General features: G+C 37.0%; 1 long non-coding RNA gene across 3 annotated transcripts in view; it reads left to right on the top strand.

The window, feature by feature from the left end:
• LOC309871050 overlaps positions 1–17,389 on the top strand; it is a 218,138-nt gene that overhangs the window by 65,860 nt on the left and 134,889 nt on the right. Inside the window, exon 3 of one of the 3 annotated variants that reach the window (XR_014314991.1) lies at positions 4,533–4,596. The exons of the other annotated variants lie outside the window; for them this stretch is intronic. This is a non-coding gene — a long non-coding RNA (uncharacterized lncRNA). Of the gene's footprint in view, positions 1–4,532; positions 4,597–17,389 lie in introns of those variants that run through there. 3 annotated transcript variants of the gene reach the window in all.

Genomic DNA, 17,389 nt, shown 5'->3' with positions numbered 1-17,389 from the left:
TCAGTCAACCCTTAACATCCAGCATTTCACGTGTTACTGCCATTCTTTCCAGTAGTTAATCCATACTTGTAGCTAGCTTTAGTCTTTTTTTGTCATGATCTGAATAGAAGTGTCTAAATTAAGGAATATAAAACAATCTGTTAATAATCTTCTGTAAGTATAAAAAAAAAGTTCACAGGTACAGCTTGATGGATAGGATGATTAGTGAATTAAATTAAAAAGGAATTGAAGGAATTTTCATTAAAATTTCATTAATATCTATGAATGTGAATCTATTGCATAAATACTTATTAATATTGCTACCCATTTAAAAAGGAAATGAATATGACTAAATTAGATTAAATTAATAATCCAAAGATAGTTTAATAATTTTGAGTTTTGTTAAGAGTGAAACAAATAGAGATATAAGAAATGTAGATAAGACATAAGAAATTATGGGAAGACTTAGGAAATTTTATAGATTGTCAAAGCAAAACTTGTGCTAGACAAAGTTAAAGAGACAAATTGACTTTATTCAGGGCTATGGCAACAGAGGAGAAAGCCCAGAATGCAGTCTTATCTCAACTTAGCTGGAGCAAAGGGTCAGGGGGAAATTTTAAGATGTGGGGTGAGGGGGAACAAAGGTCACCTTTCTTTGCTTATTGGTGTCACTCAAAGGAAAAGTAAACTTTTTCATATTTTCATGATAGGAGGTTGTAAGGTTGTTAGGCTCCAACTCTACCACCTAACCTGGGAGATAGAGACAGAGGTGCTATTTCCTTTGAGGACTTTTTTTTTTTTTTTTTTTAAGAGAGAGAGGATGGGGAAGAAGGAAAGAAAGAGAGGATCTTAAGTGAGCCCCATGCCCAGTGCAGAGCCCAACATGGGACTTGATCTCACAAACCTGAGATCATGACCTGAGCCGAAATCAAGAATCGGATGCTTAACCAGTTGAACCCCCCAAGTACCCCTGGATGACTACATTTTAAAGAGATGGCTCTCAGGCCTTTGAGAAGGACAGACCTAAGGTCACAAAACTGGCAAGAACATTTTTAAAGATTTATATCTCCCAGGGACAGAGGATTTCCAATCCCAAGTTTTCTGAAATAAATGACCTAAGAAAAGGGAGAGGGCGGAATCTCTGTGCTTAGAGCAAGTAGATTCTGTAGGAGCAGGGGTGAGAAAAGGGAGGTCAGTGGCTAAGAGGTATAGAGGAGCTGCAGGTTTAAAATTAATTGAACTGAGGAAAACTCAAGGGCATCCTGGTTAGGATTTGTGACTGAGAAGACTGTGGACAAGGGATTGTTTTATTTCACATAAGACGATGTGATAAAATGTGTCAGTGCCAATAGTGTGGTGGATTCAGGAAATAGAGAAACCACTGCATTCTGCTGGGTATTGAAAATGTTAATCATTTTAAGGTGCCACTCAGTGCATAGAGAAGGCAACATTTTTGAAGACTTCTATCAAAATGGGATTTTAAAGGGATAGGTAGACACCACTGAAAGCTAAGTGTTGACAAAAGGAATAGTTTTGCAGATCGTATCCTGATGATAGAAAACTCACAGAATCCTGCAATCTGGAAAACATTCTCTAAAGTTAATGCTATTAACTGGATGAAATATAGGAATAACTAGATATTGACCCATCATCCATCTATCTTCCTTCAGAAATTTATCTTTCTCCTAATTTCAGACTTGATAATCTCTCAAAAATCTTCAGAAAGGAAACATTCCTTCTTTCTTAGTCACTGACTACCGACTACATCTTACCAGGTTTGCATAGCTATCAGCTTCCCCTTCCTTTACTAAAAGGTTTATCAAAGTGGGCTATGTTGTTTTATAATCTAAGTAGATGCTGGGATGAACCAATCAAAGTTCCATTTCAAGACTGAGACACACATTCTCTCAGTTTCTGGGGAGGTTAACTGGCTGACCCCTGTCAGCTGTCAGCTGGAACCTGCTTTGGGGAGCTGTTGTTCCCTAATATACCACCTCACCCAAGACTGAGTTGCTTCCTGGGGACATACTAACCCTACCAACTGGTCCCTTATGGAGAAGGATGGGGTTATAAGGAATATCCTCTTGCTCAGCAGTGGCCTTTTTTGCAAATGCATTTCAGTTCAGCTTCTCTCACTGATCCCGCCTTTTTTTTTTTTTTTCAATGAACAGACGCCCAAAACACAAATCTCAACCTGAGTTTGCTACCCAGGGAACCCAACCCATGGTAGTTAGTTCCAGAATGCATAAGGAAGCAAACTCTAGAAGGGCATTTTAGAGTTGGATCACTCCCTGGCAGGTTTGCAGTGGGGACTCCTTAACCACTGGTAGGAAGAGTGTGGATAGTCCTGACATTCTGCAGCTCTGCATTTGTTAACATCTTTACCAGAAGTGATCTGGCCCGTGGACTATCTGGGGCTTTTGAGAGATTAAGAGAAAAGGTTAATTATGACGGAAGTGGAATCTGATGGCTGTGACTGAGTTCCATTAATGCACCGCAGGAAGAAAAGGCTAAACTAAGAATGCTTAGTTTGCCCTCAACAGTTGATGGCAAAGTGGGGAAGTCAAAGGATCTCCCTAGCAGAACATAAACAGACTAGATCTCAAATCAGAGAGCAGGAAAAGCTGAAGATGAGGCCCAAACCTTAATTAAACCAATAGCAGAGTTCCACAGAAGGTGCATTCTTGGTCATAGCTAAGTCCATAAAGTCAGGTTTAGGGTCCTCAATGGAAAGGAGTGGATCTGAGACTTGAAACTGGGATACCTAAAGTGATAAACCTAAAGAACTCAAAATCTGAAATGTCTCTAGATTCTTTAGCCCTGCAAGAGTGGCCCATTTCTTTCTGGTAGGAGCTAACACATAGCCATCTCATGAAGATGATGTAGAGACCGACGCAATACAAGGCAACGTATGACCCCACTGTTATCTTTTCTGGCGACCAGATCACAGACCATGATCAAGTCACAGCATCATCTGACAAGGTTCTTCTAAGTCTACTACAGAAATAAAGGAACTCTATTACAAGGATCTGTAGGACCTAGACAAATTGCAATTATAAACTTGGAGCAGGGCTCATTCCTGAGGATGTTGGGTCTAGAATTTTCTTCACTTGGTAATAAAATGTAAAAAAATTGTCTGACTATAGAATTATCTGTAATACCCAAAAGAGAGAGTTGTCCAGCTCATGTATTTAGGCATTTAATTCTATAAGAAATAAAAGAAACATCTATGAACCTCTCCTAATCTCTTTCAATGGTAAGCTCTCTATAGGATTGGGCAGTGAAATTCACATAAAGTTTTTTTTTCATATATAAATTTAAATCTATTTACATAGGTGTTATTACCAAGTATTTATAAGAAAAAAATCCTTATGGTAACTAAGACTTTGCACAGATAATGTCAGTGTTAACGCCCCTCACAAATCATTTTAATAAAGTTATTTTTTATATCTCTGTCATTGTTATGCAGAAAATTTTGACATGACAATGATTTTGAAATATATGTTGTTACAGCTATAGAAATGACAAAGATAGGTAAGGCCTTAGGGAGGGTGATCAGAAATATGACTTTTCCCCCTGCTATTCCAGACACGAGCTAGGCTCTGAGGGACTATCCATGCCACACATTGTCAGTGTTTACTCACTTGGAAACTAGAAAGCCAGTTGATTTACAGTTGGAGATGCACCCAGCGAAGGAAACAAAACCTCATCATGTCATTTCTGGCCAAAACCACCCATTGCTTTCCACTAGCCTTAGGGAAGAATCCACACTTCTTGGCTTGTCACGTGGGCTCCTGTATAGTCAGCTTCCTGTCACCACTGTAAAGCATTTTTCACAGTCTCTCCTCACCTCCCCCACACAGCCTCGACAAATGCCGTGGTAAGAACAAGCCACACTCTCTCATCTTCCTGATTTTTCAAATGTTGCTTTGCACCTCCTCAGGTCTGTGCCCTTGATTCATTCCTGTGTCCACTGGGGTACCCCCTCCAACATGCACATTTGGTTCAGTCATCTTGTGATTATTTTCCACTCGGATGGTCTCTCTTTGTGGAAACCTGCCCCCTGGGAGTTCCCGTTCTGATGGGCAACAAACTGAAAGCGTTAAAATGGGTATGTTCAAGGTGGGCAGTTAAACATATCTCCTTTTCTGACTCTAATGATGTTCCATCAAGGCGTTTTGACCATGCTTAATAAATGGTAATAAACCCTTATTTGTCAGGTCCCCTTTCTGTTAGTCATCATCAAAGAACCTCATGCAAAGAGAGCCTAATCCAGCTGACTCACAAGAAGAAGGGAGGTTTCTCGGGACTCTGTGGAACGGAGCATGGGTATCTTCAAGAGGGCCTGACAATTCATCCTTTGGGATGGACTGTGTTTCCCTATAGGACCTTGTTTTTTTCTTTTTTCTTTTTTTTTTTCCATTTTGTGGTGATTTGATCAGTTTTATTTTCAGAGGGTAACTTTGTTTCAATATTCTAAAAGTATCTTTATCATTTCTACATTCCCTGACTCATTAGATGTGTATATATGATTTTTTTTCATCCTTACACAGGCATCATGATCTGGCAAGAGAGCAGAGGCAGTGAGTGTCGTCTGTTCTATGTGCACATGATGAGAGCGTTGTCTATAGAGAATTTGAAAGAAATAATAAAAGCAACTTGCTTACAATAGTGTTACATGCAAACCGTGGCTTACTGACTTTGCTAAGTGCAAATTTTAACTGAAAAATATTTTACTGAACTGGAATAATACCTTTTAAATAGAAAATGAGGGTTTTTTATTTTTAAAAAGTAACTGCATATTTTAAAACTTCCAGAAAAAGTAAGTAGAAATTGTATTGTTATTATCATGACAGACCATTAAATATATACCTTTTTTTGAAAAATTAATATATGTTAAGTCTCAATTTATTAGTTTTCCCCTTTGAACCTGTAATATGTATTTTACAGATTAACTTTATATTTTCTGGAATGGTTACTGAAATTTATTTTCTTAATATATAATAAAGGATCAAAAAATGACCCACTCCAGCATGAAATTTGCTAGGTATATCACAGCACAGATGGGGTATTGAAAAACTACAGCATATGTTTACTCATTCATTCACTCATTTACTCACTGTGCACCAAATATATACCAAGCACTCTGCTAGGCCCTGCAGATATAAGGTAAGTAAGTAATCTTAGAAATTTTTAGTATGAGAGTAGAAGAGAGACAAAAAATTCAGTAATTAAAACACTGAGCAGAAATGTTTGTTCTGTTTATCAATTTATCCCAAATGTCTATTCCAGCAAGCATTAGATAAATATTTTGAATTAATCCCTGCTCTGAAAGAAACATGCATAAGGGAGCTCTGGGAGCATCTGAAGAGCATTGGCAGTTGGCATTTTGGGGGGTTCAGGAAGAACAGATTGCATGGAGGAGGTGACATGAATTACCCAAAGTTGACAGCTGAGTAATAAAAAATTGTAGCTTCAGCCACGACATTTTTGGGTGATTCTTTACACCGTCTTTTTGTGACAATAGCTGAACAGTGCAGATGTAGGACAAGGTCGGGAGATGGGGTTGTGGGGAACTAGCAAAAACTGGAGTAGCCCACGCAAGAAATAATCAGGGCAGCAGCCCTAGTAAATGAAAAGCGGAGACCAAACTCGGGAAGGAAGCCCACTCTATGATCAAAATGAAATTAGGTGGCTCCCATTTGAGAATTCTATAAAAGTTAAAATCAAACAAACAAACAACCCTCTCCAGATAAAAAGTACTAACTCCTTCTTAGAAGTAGTACTTTTTGGAGAAAAGCCAATATCTACATGAAACTTTAGAATGTCACTGTTGGATCTTCATAATTGATCTGGGGCCACTGTGTGGGTCCCCGCGTTCTTGGGTGTGAACGTTAACAGGATGTGATTTCACAGCTGTTACTAAACCAGCACAAAAATACCAGACCTCCCAACACTATAAATACTTTACATGTCAAGAATGAAATGAAACTATTAAAAAAGAAATGCAGATATAATCCAAGACAAACAGAGTTTTCTTCCCTAGGGGGAAAGTAAATTATAACCTTTCATAATGAAATTAATGTTTATAAGCACTAGCACTAAAATCAAATTCATACGCTAACTCCTTTAAAGATGGAATATTCCTTATAATTTTTCAAAGATTATTCTGTTCCAGTTTTTAAATGATTTCCTGATGACTTGTAATAGATTCTTATTTCTTTCCAGCATATATAATTTGCATTAGTTTCCCTAAGAATTTAAAAGGCAGTTTTGAGTTTGGTCAAAATAACAAGAATTAAGATCTATGAATTTCTCTTAGATTTGGCATTTTCTCTGACCTTTTACGGCTGTGTAGAATCATTCCTTTCAATGGTTATTTTATTTTGCACTTTTCTTTGTTCTGCAGAATCTTGTTTCTGAAAGTGTAGGGTTATGTCATCTAGTAAGTAACAACAGAGGGTTCAAAGATCCTAAGTGTCTGCAAAGGCAGGAACCGGATTTAAGAGTGATGTTCCACAAACCAAAAACCTAAATAAAATTACATATTAATACTCCTAATGTAAGACAGGTGTAACTGAACCTGCTTTTTTTTTTTTTTAGTTGAACTGTATTTACATTAACTCTGAGTAGTCACACGAATGATCTTGTTGTTCTGAGCATTTTATATTTGCAGTTTGATATGTTTTTACAATGTGGTTAAAAACTACAGAAGCAAATTAGGTAAGACCTAAATGTAGACCTTATGAGCTGCTATACAAAGCTGATCTCTGTAATTTACTTGAAACTGTGGTCAAGTGAGGAACCAGATTATCTAAGTGTTTGATACTTGATACTGAACGATCTTACTGATTGTTGGTACAGACGGAACCTTGCGACTTTGGTACTATGTATTAGGAATGTTCATACACGTCAACCTACATAGGCTTTCAATTCTTCGAACTTATCCTGAGAAAGTAATCGGAAGTACCTAACAGTTTTTATACGGAAATATTTTCTTTAACTACAAATACATATTGTAGTAGGTAATAATAAACCAGAAAACCATTAAACAGAAAAAGAAAGGAAGAGAAATTTTAACGTAGTATACAGGGGTGCCTGGATGGCTCAGTCCCTTAAGTACCTGCCTCTTGGTTTCAGCTCAGGTCATGATCTCTGGGTGGTATTATTGCCCACATAGGACTATGTGCTCAGAGGGGAGTCTGCTGGAGATTTTCTCCCTCTGTCTGACCCCTACTCTCTCTCTCTCTCTCTCTCAAATTCTCTCTAAAATAAATGTCTTAAAAAATATAGTATGCAAATATAAGCTGTATCTATCAGAACATGTACCCATTAAATAATGTTTACTTAAAGCATATTATAATATACAAAAAGCCCACTCTAATTTTAAGGGAAAATTACAAAATTCAAAATATTCTTTGATTACATAATAAAAAATAATATCTGCAAGTTAGAACAGGAAGTAAAGTATGTAAATACATTGTGCATAGTTGGCCTATTTCCTTTTTATGATTTTCTATATTTAATAGATGAACTTTTCTCCAGTAGTATATATGGCAAATATACATGATATTTCAAGACGGTTTTCCCAGTATACTTTCATATCCAAACACCTGGTTAATGAGAGGATGACATTTCACTCGGCCTACTTCATAGAGGTTTATCAAATGACTCCTGTAGCACGAGTTTCAGTCAGAACTTTTTAAGAGACATTGTAGAGCTCATGTTTTTTTCAGAACATGCCTCAGTGTCCGTGTTGCAGTTTGGTATCTACCGCTAAGTATATTTAAAGCATAGAATTTTGCCTTATTTGAATTTTATGCCAACTTCATTGATCATATTCATCATGGAATTTTCTGGGCATATAAATCGCTGTTCATACCCTGTTGTTCATATAATGAATGCTGGGAATATTTCCGAAAGAGTTCTGCTTTAGATTTTACCTCTGTGCCCTATCCTCTCGGTAACCATAGGCAACCAGGTAACTAGTCATTCACTCACCTGAGCTAGGTATTACTTATTCACATTTTGTAATTGAGGAGATATAAGCCTACAAAGGTAAAGTGCTTGTCCAAATTCACATTAATATGTGCTCTGGACAAGTCTAATCTAAGCTTTAGGGTTTACAGATGACAGGCTTTATGATGACTGTTTACTGACTTCTGAGGCTAAGTTCCTGCATATGCAGAGTAAACATAGTTACTTATACAGGGTCTTCATGAAACAGCCCCAGGAAATAGCAACTACTTAGTTACATGTCCACAAGTAGTAATAACAGTAATAATAGAAATGGTATAAACCTTCTCATTTTAATACATAATCAGTTTGAGTTTTCTACCAGACCAGACCCATTATTAGAAATACTTAGTAGTTTGGGGGAGCCACGTGGTGGGTATTAAGGAAGACACATATTGCATGGAGCACTGGGTATAAAAAAGCACAAAAAAGTGCAAAAACAATGAATTCTGTTACACTGAAAAGAAATAAAAAAATTAAAAAAAGCTATTATAAAAAAAAAAGAAAAGATTTTCTCTAAAAAAATTAAAAAAAGAAAGAAAAAGAAAAAAAGAAATACTTAGTAGTTTTAGTAGTTTTGCCTTTTTTTTTTTTTAAACCAAGAGTCCAGGCCAAAACCAAAAAACGTTTCTTTTTTTTTTTTTTTTAAAGATTTTATTTATTTATTTGACAGAGAGAGATCACAAGTAGGCAGAGAGGCAGGCAGAGAGAGAGAGAGGAGGAAGCAGGCTCTCTGCTGAGCAGAGAGCCCGATGCGGGACTCGATCCCAGGACCCTGAGATCATGACCTGAGCTGAAGGCAGCGGCTTAACCCACTGAGCCACTCAGGTGCCCCAAAAAACGTTTCTTTCTGTACCATTGAATAGAGTGAATTGCTTTCCCTCATAGTTAATATTTTCACTCAGTTTAAAATGTTTGACTCTCTCAGATTAATGTAGGGTCTTATTTCCAATTCTGTGCCACAGATAGGCTCAGATTTTTGTCTTCTTTCTCCCTGTGATCCTAAAGCCAAAAGTCCCTTTGTTGGAGTAATAATCTCTCCAAAATAACCACTGACCGTATGGTCTGGTTTATACTTTACGGTTTGATTTTTTTCCGGCCTCTTTTCATTTACAAAAGGAAGATCGTTCTTCATCTGCACATTAATGCTTACACGTATTTTATTTTCTCACACTAATGCTTACATATATTTTATTTTCACACATATATGTAACAGAAGAGGGTCAGCTGGAGCACAAAACTTCTCTCACACTTTGACAACAAAATTCAGTGTCAAATTTTAGATTTTACAAGATGATTTTTGTTGCTAGACTGACATAAACTACTGTTTGAAACCTAGTGAACAGGAATATTTTATCCTGATCAAACTTTTTGAACTGATTTTAGGGATTTCTGCAAGTAGTTATCTCATTTTTTTTTTCCTTTTTAAGATTTTATTTATTTTTTGACAGAGCGAGGGAGCACAAGCAGGGGGAGTACTAGAAAGAGAGGGAGAAGCTTGGCTAGGAGCCTAATGCAGAGCTGAATCCCAGAACCATGAACTGAGCAGAAGTCAGATGCTTAACCAACTGAGTCACCCAGGTGCCCCCTTCTTCTACTTTTTCATTGAACTCTGGTCTCTTTACTGAGACAAAGTTATTTATTTCTCATAGAAAACATACTTTTTATGGAATAGATTTTAAATTCCTTTGTGATAAACTCAGCAACAGAATGACATCAAGAGATAATCGGGATAGGGATTGGACCTCACTCTGAAGATAGGAAAATATACAGAGATACAATGAGGAAAAACTGTGAATTAGTGGTTTAACTAGAGTGTGCATCCAGTCATTGGGAACTTTTTTATTGAGTAATTTTACCTTTAAATATCGAATAGGATTTTCTCTGTTAGGACATTCAACAATGGAGCTAGACAGTAGGATCCTAGGCCAGCCCCTGACATATGCTTTTCACCCATGATGGTCTAAAGGGATAATAATTTCTCAATTCACTTTGCTCCCCGGGTTGGTCTAATGCTATGGTGCGGAAGGAAGAGTCCTTTAATCAGTTCCATTTCTCTGTTGTAGAGAAAGTTATTGACACACAAAATCGTGGTCAATAAATGATAGTCATCGTCATTTGGTGCTACAGATGAATAACACGGAAGTGTGTCTACATGTTTCATTTCTGTCCGATTTTAAGGTTCTATTGAAGAGCCAACTCTCAAGGCTTTCTTTGCCATTAGCATTCTTCTTCCAACCAGTTTCAGCTAACAGAGAAGGTATTTGAAGTTGGAATAATCTAAGAGATGAACTGACTATACTTAGTGTTTATTCCATTTTCTATTATTAAATGTACTTCTTTCCCTTGCATAAATCCACTTGTTAATATTACTGCTTCATTTATTTAACATAAGGACAGATACCAGATTTGAATGCCACTATACACAGGACACATTTTGTAAATCTGGTTTCCTATAAACATATTTGCTTCTTTTTGTTTGTTTGTTTACCTCAAGGAAGTGTGATTAGGCCAATAGAATAGCTTTTAATTTCTTTTGCCATAAACACTTTTAACCTGATCCATAATATGTAATACTTCAATACAGAATTTTAATAATTGGTTTGGTGAATAATCTGCCCAAATATTCACCATGTAGGTTACTATCAGTGGTTTATGAAAGTGTGACATATGTTAGTTTTTTTTTTTTTTTTAAGATTTTATTTATTTATTTGACAGACAGAGATCACAAGTAGGCAGAGAGGCAGGCAGAGAGAGAGGGGGAAGCAGGCTTCCTGCGGAGCAGAGAGCCCGATGCGGGGCTCGATCCCAGGACCCTGAGATCATGACCCGAGCTGAAGGCAGCGTCCTAACCCACTGAGCCACCCAGGCGCCCCATATGTTAGTTTTTTAATTGCATATTTGGGTGGGAGGGAAAGGCTAAATAACCGCAGAGGGAAGATTTATAAAAAGATGCTCCAGTAGTGTGTGGAGTGTTTCAATCAACCAAACTTTTATGTGAGAGATGAAGACATTCTTGTACATATCCTATAGAATCTAAAAAATTCTAGGCTGGTGCCTTGAAGGCAAGATACACATTGTTTTAAAGCCCATTTCTACCTCTGGCGACTCTGCGACTTCTCTGTGTTCCCACTCCTCCACTGTGGAATGATGGCATGAAACTATCACCTGACCAGTTGGTTTGGTCATTAAACATAACCTATGATAGCCTATCAAAGTATGTGGCAAACACAGGTGCTCATCAGATACCTGTTACTAAATTTAATGAATTCCTATACCCTTTAAGTACTCTTCAAAGCCACCCATGTAAAATAGAGGTAATAATAAATTCCTCTCCTGTCAGTGTACTCTGGATATCTGTGCTGCCTTTTCAAAGCTCTGATAGGCCAGATGGTATTTACGGGCTTCAGAACATCTCCTACTGAAGGGAAATATCCACCTGTGGGTGATCCTTTACAACATAAAGACCAATTAAAAACAGAAAATATTAACTGGCTAGATGCAAAGTGAAACAATTTTGAAGTTATGAACTTAATCCATTAGAGCATTAAGTAAAATCTGAGGATTGCCACTGTTGAATGTATTGAGATCATTAAACGAAACTGGTAAGACAGTAAAGGCAGGAATTAATACCCCCAGCTTCCTTTCCAAACAGTTTTGAAGGTCACGTTTTCCCAACTAGATGCAAGAAAAGGCCACTTACTAAATAGGAACAGTAATTTTCATGTTCCTTATCGAACAGATTATAATAATTTTTTCTATTGCTGGGAATTTACTCTAACGTATTGCATGGGAAGTCAGATACGAATTACTCTTCTTATCTGCTGTTTCCTGACATTTTTCTCATGGTGCTATGTAATGAGAACCTCTGAGGAGAAAATTATCAGTTCTTTACATTCGACTATAATCAAAACCTATTTCTGTGAGCTAAAAGTTTCCCCCTCCCCAAATCACTGGCATAAACCAGTTTTCAGCCTGAAATTCAGTGCACTGAGCTGTGGTAACTGGCAGGTGTGGTGCCGCCTAATAAAATGTGGATTCTCAGGCTGAGCTTTTCCATCATGAGGATGATGCATCCGCTGAAGCCTCTGCGGGTCTGCTTGGTGATTCTCTCCCACTGACTGGAAAAAGTGGATGAGATGCACGTTATGTCCGTGCAGCTTTCCCAGCATTCATTGATATTCAGTGGACACGGATACAGATTTCCTCAATGTGAAGAAAAAGGAAAAAAAATTAATAACCATACTAAACTAGCAACTCTAAAAACTACCAAAAGTAGTTTTCCAGAGAACATTCCAGAGAAGGTTCTGAACATTGAAAATGTCCAATCAGGAACTTTCAAAGTTTTAAGTTTATATTATAATATTTGTTGTTGTATGGAAATTTGATTCACTTACTCTTTCTAAGCAACTTACTTTATAAAATATATAATTCTTATCAATCTGTTGGGGAATTAAGTATATCATTATTTCACAACATTGTGAAGTGAGCCCCATAATTTTCAGGTGCATAGCATTCCCACTAACTTTGAGAATAATTCTTAGTTAAAAAGAATTAACTTACAATCCCACAGCCTTCTTCTTTTTAGAGAAGTAACTTTTGTGTGCTTTTATATCCACCAAAACTAGTAATTTAGCTTATATCTAATGAATTTCTGTGTGTCTTTCAGACACATGTTAAATAAGGAAACATTTATAAAAAGTATATTTCAAGTATATCCACAACATGGACCCTCATAAAAAGTCAGTAGTTTCTTGAGCCTGTACCTGGGAGGGGTTTTTCTACCCAAAGATGTTTTGGTTCTGTATTCAATGCTTTTAATTGCCATGGAAATGAGATGTCTGTCCCCGATAGGTTTCTCTCAGTCCTGCTGAGATTTTGCTGCAAAGGCAGGGAGCTGTCAAGGGTCACTGAATTTCTTTCAAGTACTCAGCTTTTCTTGACATTTGACAAGCACAAATGAAAGGCTTGCTGATTCAAAGGTTCCAGGACCTCTGTCAATCCTCTGCCATCCAGAACAGGAAGAAATAAAGAGTTCTAGAAAAAGCCAGTTCAGGATTTTTTTGGGAGGGGGTAAAATTTATAATTTTTGAAATTGTGCAAATAATACATCATATATTAGTTGGAAAATGAGGGAATTATTACAAAGCAAACAAAAAATAACATTGTCAAGCAAAGCCTGGTGTTCTGAAGCTTTCACTTCCAAAATATCTTTAGTATAAAATATATTATCATAAAATATATTATTTAGCATAAAAATATATATTATATAATATATTATCTAAATATATTAAAATATATTTAGCATAAAATACATTATAATATATTATATTATTAATATAATATATATTAGCATAAATATATATTTATATATGATATATTATAGCATAAATATATATTTATTAGCATAAATATATTTATATATGATATATTATATTATAATATATAAAATATATATTAGCATAAAATATAAAATAAAGTTATTATCTATATAATATAAAATATATAAAGTATCTAAATAGACACTTTTACCTTTGTTATAACTTTACATAAAACCATGACTATTTCATATGTGTTCAGATATTCATTTTAATTCTTAACGTTTGGGTGCTCGTGTCATAATATATGAAACCAATTTTTCAACATCTGAGTATTTGTGATCATCACTGTGTGGTGGGCAGTCTCTAAGGTGGTCCCCATTAATGCCATCTCCTGGTGGTCACAGCTTGGAGGCTCCTTCTTTACAGTGCAGGCACAGGACCAGACACTTGCTCCTAACCAACAGAAGACAGCATTAAGATTATCCTGTCTTGCTAGAAGATTCTCTGTTGCTGCTTTTGACACAGCACGCTGCCATGCTATGAGCGCCCTAGAAGAAGACCTCATGGCAAGGAACCGTGGGTGGTCTCTGGCTGATGATCAGCAAGAAATCAAAGTCCACAGTCTGGCAGCTGAGAGTGAACTAGATGCTTCTAACCATGTTGTTTACAGACAGATATTTCCCCAGGAGACCCTTAGCCCTGAACCAAAAACCTTGCTGTCAGCACTAGAGGAGCTCCAGCTAAACCACACCCAGACTCTTGACTGTCAGAGCTGTGACTTAATAAATGCATGTTCTTTTTGATAATATTGCTATGTTATAATAGGTAACAAAAACTTATAAATAATACTCAGAGGAACCATATTATGTAAAAATCACCATTAAGTTTACTTCCAAAGACATACTTCAAAATGGATTATTATTGGCATAAAGGTATTAACTATTGTAATAATTCTGATTTTGAAGAAGTATCTGTGTAATGCCCCCAAAGAAAAAAAAATTGTAAGAATAATTTTACCCTGAAAAATTCAGGAAATTTGATATCAGCAACTTAGTGAGAAAACCGTAAATAATCTTAGATAACAATTGTTACTGTATGCCAGGCTATGCTCGAAAGCATTGTACATGTTTCAACTTACATTACATTTGCTGATAAGCATGTGAGAACTATACTATTATACCCAATTTACAGATGAGAAATTTGAGGTGGAAGGGAGATTTGCTAACTTGTTCAAAATCCCAAAGTTCCTGAGGTGTGGACCTGGGGTTCTGAACCAGGTAGATAGGCTCTAAAAGCTGTCCTCTTCAGCAGTTTGCTGAAGTGCTTGCTAGATAAATGGGCAACACAGTATTACAAATATTGTAAAACACAGAAAATATCACCAAATTAGCCTTTAGTTGTTACTACTCTTTGTCCAACTTCTATTGACTTGGGGCATTTATTCACTGTGCATCACCTTTCGTTCACTTACTCATCTAGCAAATACAAATTGATAACTTGCTAAGGAAGGTATGACATGCTAAGGAAGCTTTAGACATGATAGTAAAAAAAAAAAAAAAAAAAAAAGAACAGGTTCAGGGCATGCCTCTAATATGGGAGACGTGTAGTGTAAACACAGTTCCACAGCTGGGAAAAGTGCTCTGATACAAAGCATGGGTTTAAGAGGACATAATAAAGGATATATGGGGATATCCTGCAACTTTGAGGAAGCAGTCTAATCTGACATCTGAAGGATAAATACTAATTAATGACATGGAGAAGGAGAGATGCACATCTCCGGCTTAGGGGCCAGCGTGTGTTTAGGCCTGGCCCTAGGAAACACAGTTATTCCAAGAACTTGAAGGATGATCTAGGCTGCTCAACCACACAGCGAGACAATGGCACAAAATGTAGCTGATTTGATTTGTAAGTATAGAACAGGAAAAGCTCTATACATGTAAACATATTTGTAAAATGTTTTTTGTAAAAGCAATGGATACTAATTGAATAGATTTAAGTAGAGAAGCCTCCTGCTTCTCTATTTAACATTTAACATTAACATACTTGCATTTAACATGAGCTATCTCTGGATAATGCATCTTAAGGAATGGGCTAGGTGCATAGTATGTCCCAGTCCTAATAAGCTGGCCAAATTAGAAAAGGAGGACAAAATTTAAAAACCACCTTCTTGTGGGCTGAAGAGGATCGGGAATTACAGAGATTGGGTGGTGCAAGTCCAAAGTCTCAGGGTGTGTGTCTTAACCCATTCGGTCTCCAGAGGCTGAGTGACTTATAACAATAGAAATTTCTTTCTCACAATTCTGGAGGCCAGAACTATGAGATCAGGGTGCTGGCACAGTCCAGTTCTGGGAGGACCAGCTTCCTGGTTTAAAGACCATCAACTTCTGGTAGGGTCTTCACATTGGGGGATGGTGGTAGGGAGCTCCCCAGGGTCTGTTTTATAAGGCACTAACCTCTTTTAGGAGGGCTCCACGTTTATGACCTCATGACCTCCCACAGTTTCTGCCTGTCATACCATAGTAGAAGGGGTATGATTGTAATAAATTAATTTCAGGGAAGCACAAACATTCAGTCCATAGCATTGTGGAACCAAGTTTGAGGATCTGCTTTGGTCCCTAAGGCCAATTCTAGCATGGGAACCTGAGTCCAGAGTCAGAGACATGTTAAAGTCTCTCCAGGTTAAGGGCTAAGGGATTGGTGTTCAGGTCTCCCTAAGGTTTGAGGAATAGCCCTAAAGAGCCCTATTCACATGAGATTGAAACAGCTAAATTCTGCCCGAAGGAAGGATGAACCAGAAATGGAAACCTGCACAGACTGCTGTGAAACTTAGAATTGCCTATCTCTGAAATTGGATTAAGAAGATCCTTAAATATGAATTCTAGTTGCCTGGCAAAGCACTTGAAGTTCATCATTAGAATAACACACCCTAGCACTCAAGTTACCTCCACCATCCTCTGTGGTAATGCACTGTTTAATGTTACTGCATTTTAAATGAGGGATATGAAGAAAATTCTTGTGCCTTAAGCAGATGGCAAGGTACAATGAAGGAAGGAATGACCACCGTGAAGCCGGTTTGGGCATGTTTATTGAAGCCTATTGCATTGATAGATTCATTAAGTAAATTCCATGAGGAAGCCTACATTTTTTTCCAAATCCCTAAATGTCGCCTTAGGTCAATCTGACTGAAAAACAAAATGAGGTCAGAAGGTTGCAAGATGTTTCATTTAGAGAGAATATTTAAGCTCTATGGATATTTAAGTTCATGGCACCATCTCGAAGGGGAATGCTACATATCCTGAAATTAACAGTTACCCACATGACTAACTCTTACTGGCTTCCCATTACCTATAGATAAAATTTCTTATGATTTCTTTTTGAGATCTGACTCCAGGCTCCCATTCAGTCCTCTTGCTGACGCTCTGGACCTCACATCTGATTACTGTTGCAACATAACAAGTTCTTACAAATGGCAGGCTTTGTATGACTCATTGAATCTGCTTGAAATGCCCTTTCTCTCCTTGATTCTTGATCCTTGCTTTCCTGCCAGAAAAGAAACAGCAAAACAGAAAACTATCCTTCAGTGTCCAGTTTGTGATACTTTCTCCAAAGTTCTTAGCTAATATCTCCATCATATTCTATGAAATTCCTACTCCCATAATCATACTCATAACATTATTTTAATTTCCCCATTCTTGATATGAGTGAGAGTTTCAAGGACCTTTGCAACTTGCTAATATATACTTCCCTTAAAAATTGCATTTTGATCCATCTTAGAATACATTTGATATCTGATGTTTATTATATCTTGGCACCTCAGTCAAAACTTTCCATTTAACACTCTGTCACAGTAATGATGAGGATTATCATCAGTTATATGATGATTATCATCATATAATTTATCATCACTTATGCCTGTCTTATGCACTGGACCAGAAGCTGGGACTATGTCCCATTCTCTTCTTCACTATATATGGGTTATCATTCATATGTCACTATCCCAGAAAGGGCTTTCCTGACTACTATCCAGAGTAGCATTTCCACTTATTTGCCATTTGACACCTTTTCAATACCAG

This window comes from Mustela nivalis (genome assembly GCF_964662115.1).
Source record: "Mustela nivalis genome assembly, chromosome: 8".
Lineage (NCBI taxonomy): Eukaryota > Metazoa > Chordata > Mammalia > Carnivora > Mustelidae > Mustela > Mustela nivalis.
Note: the sequence above shows the minus strand (reverse complement) of the source record. Positions and strands in the feature narration are given on the sequence as shown.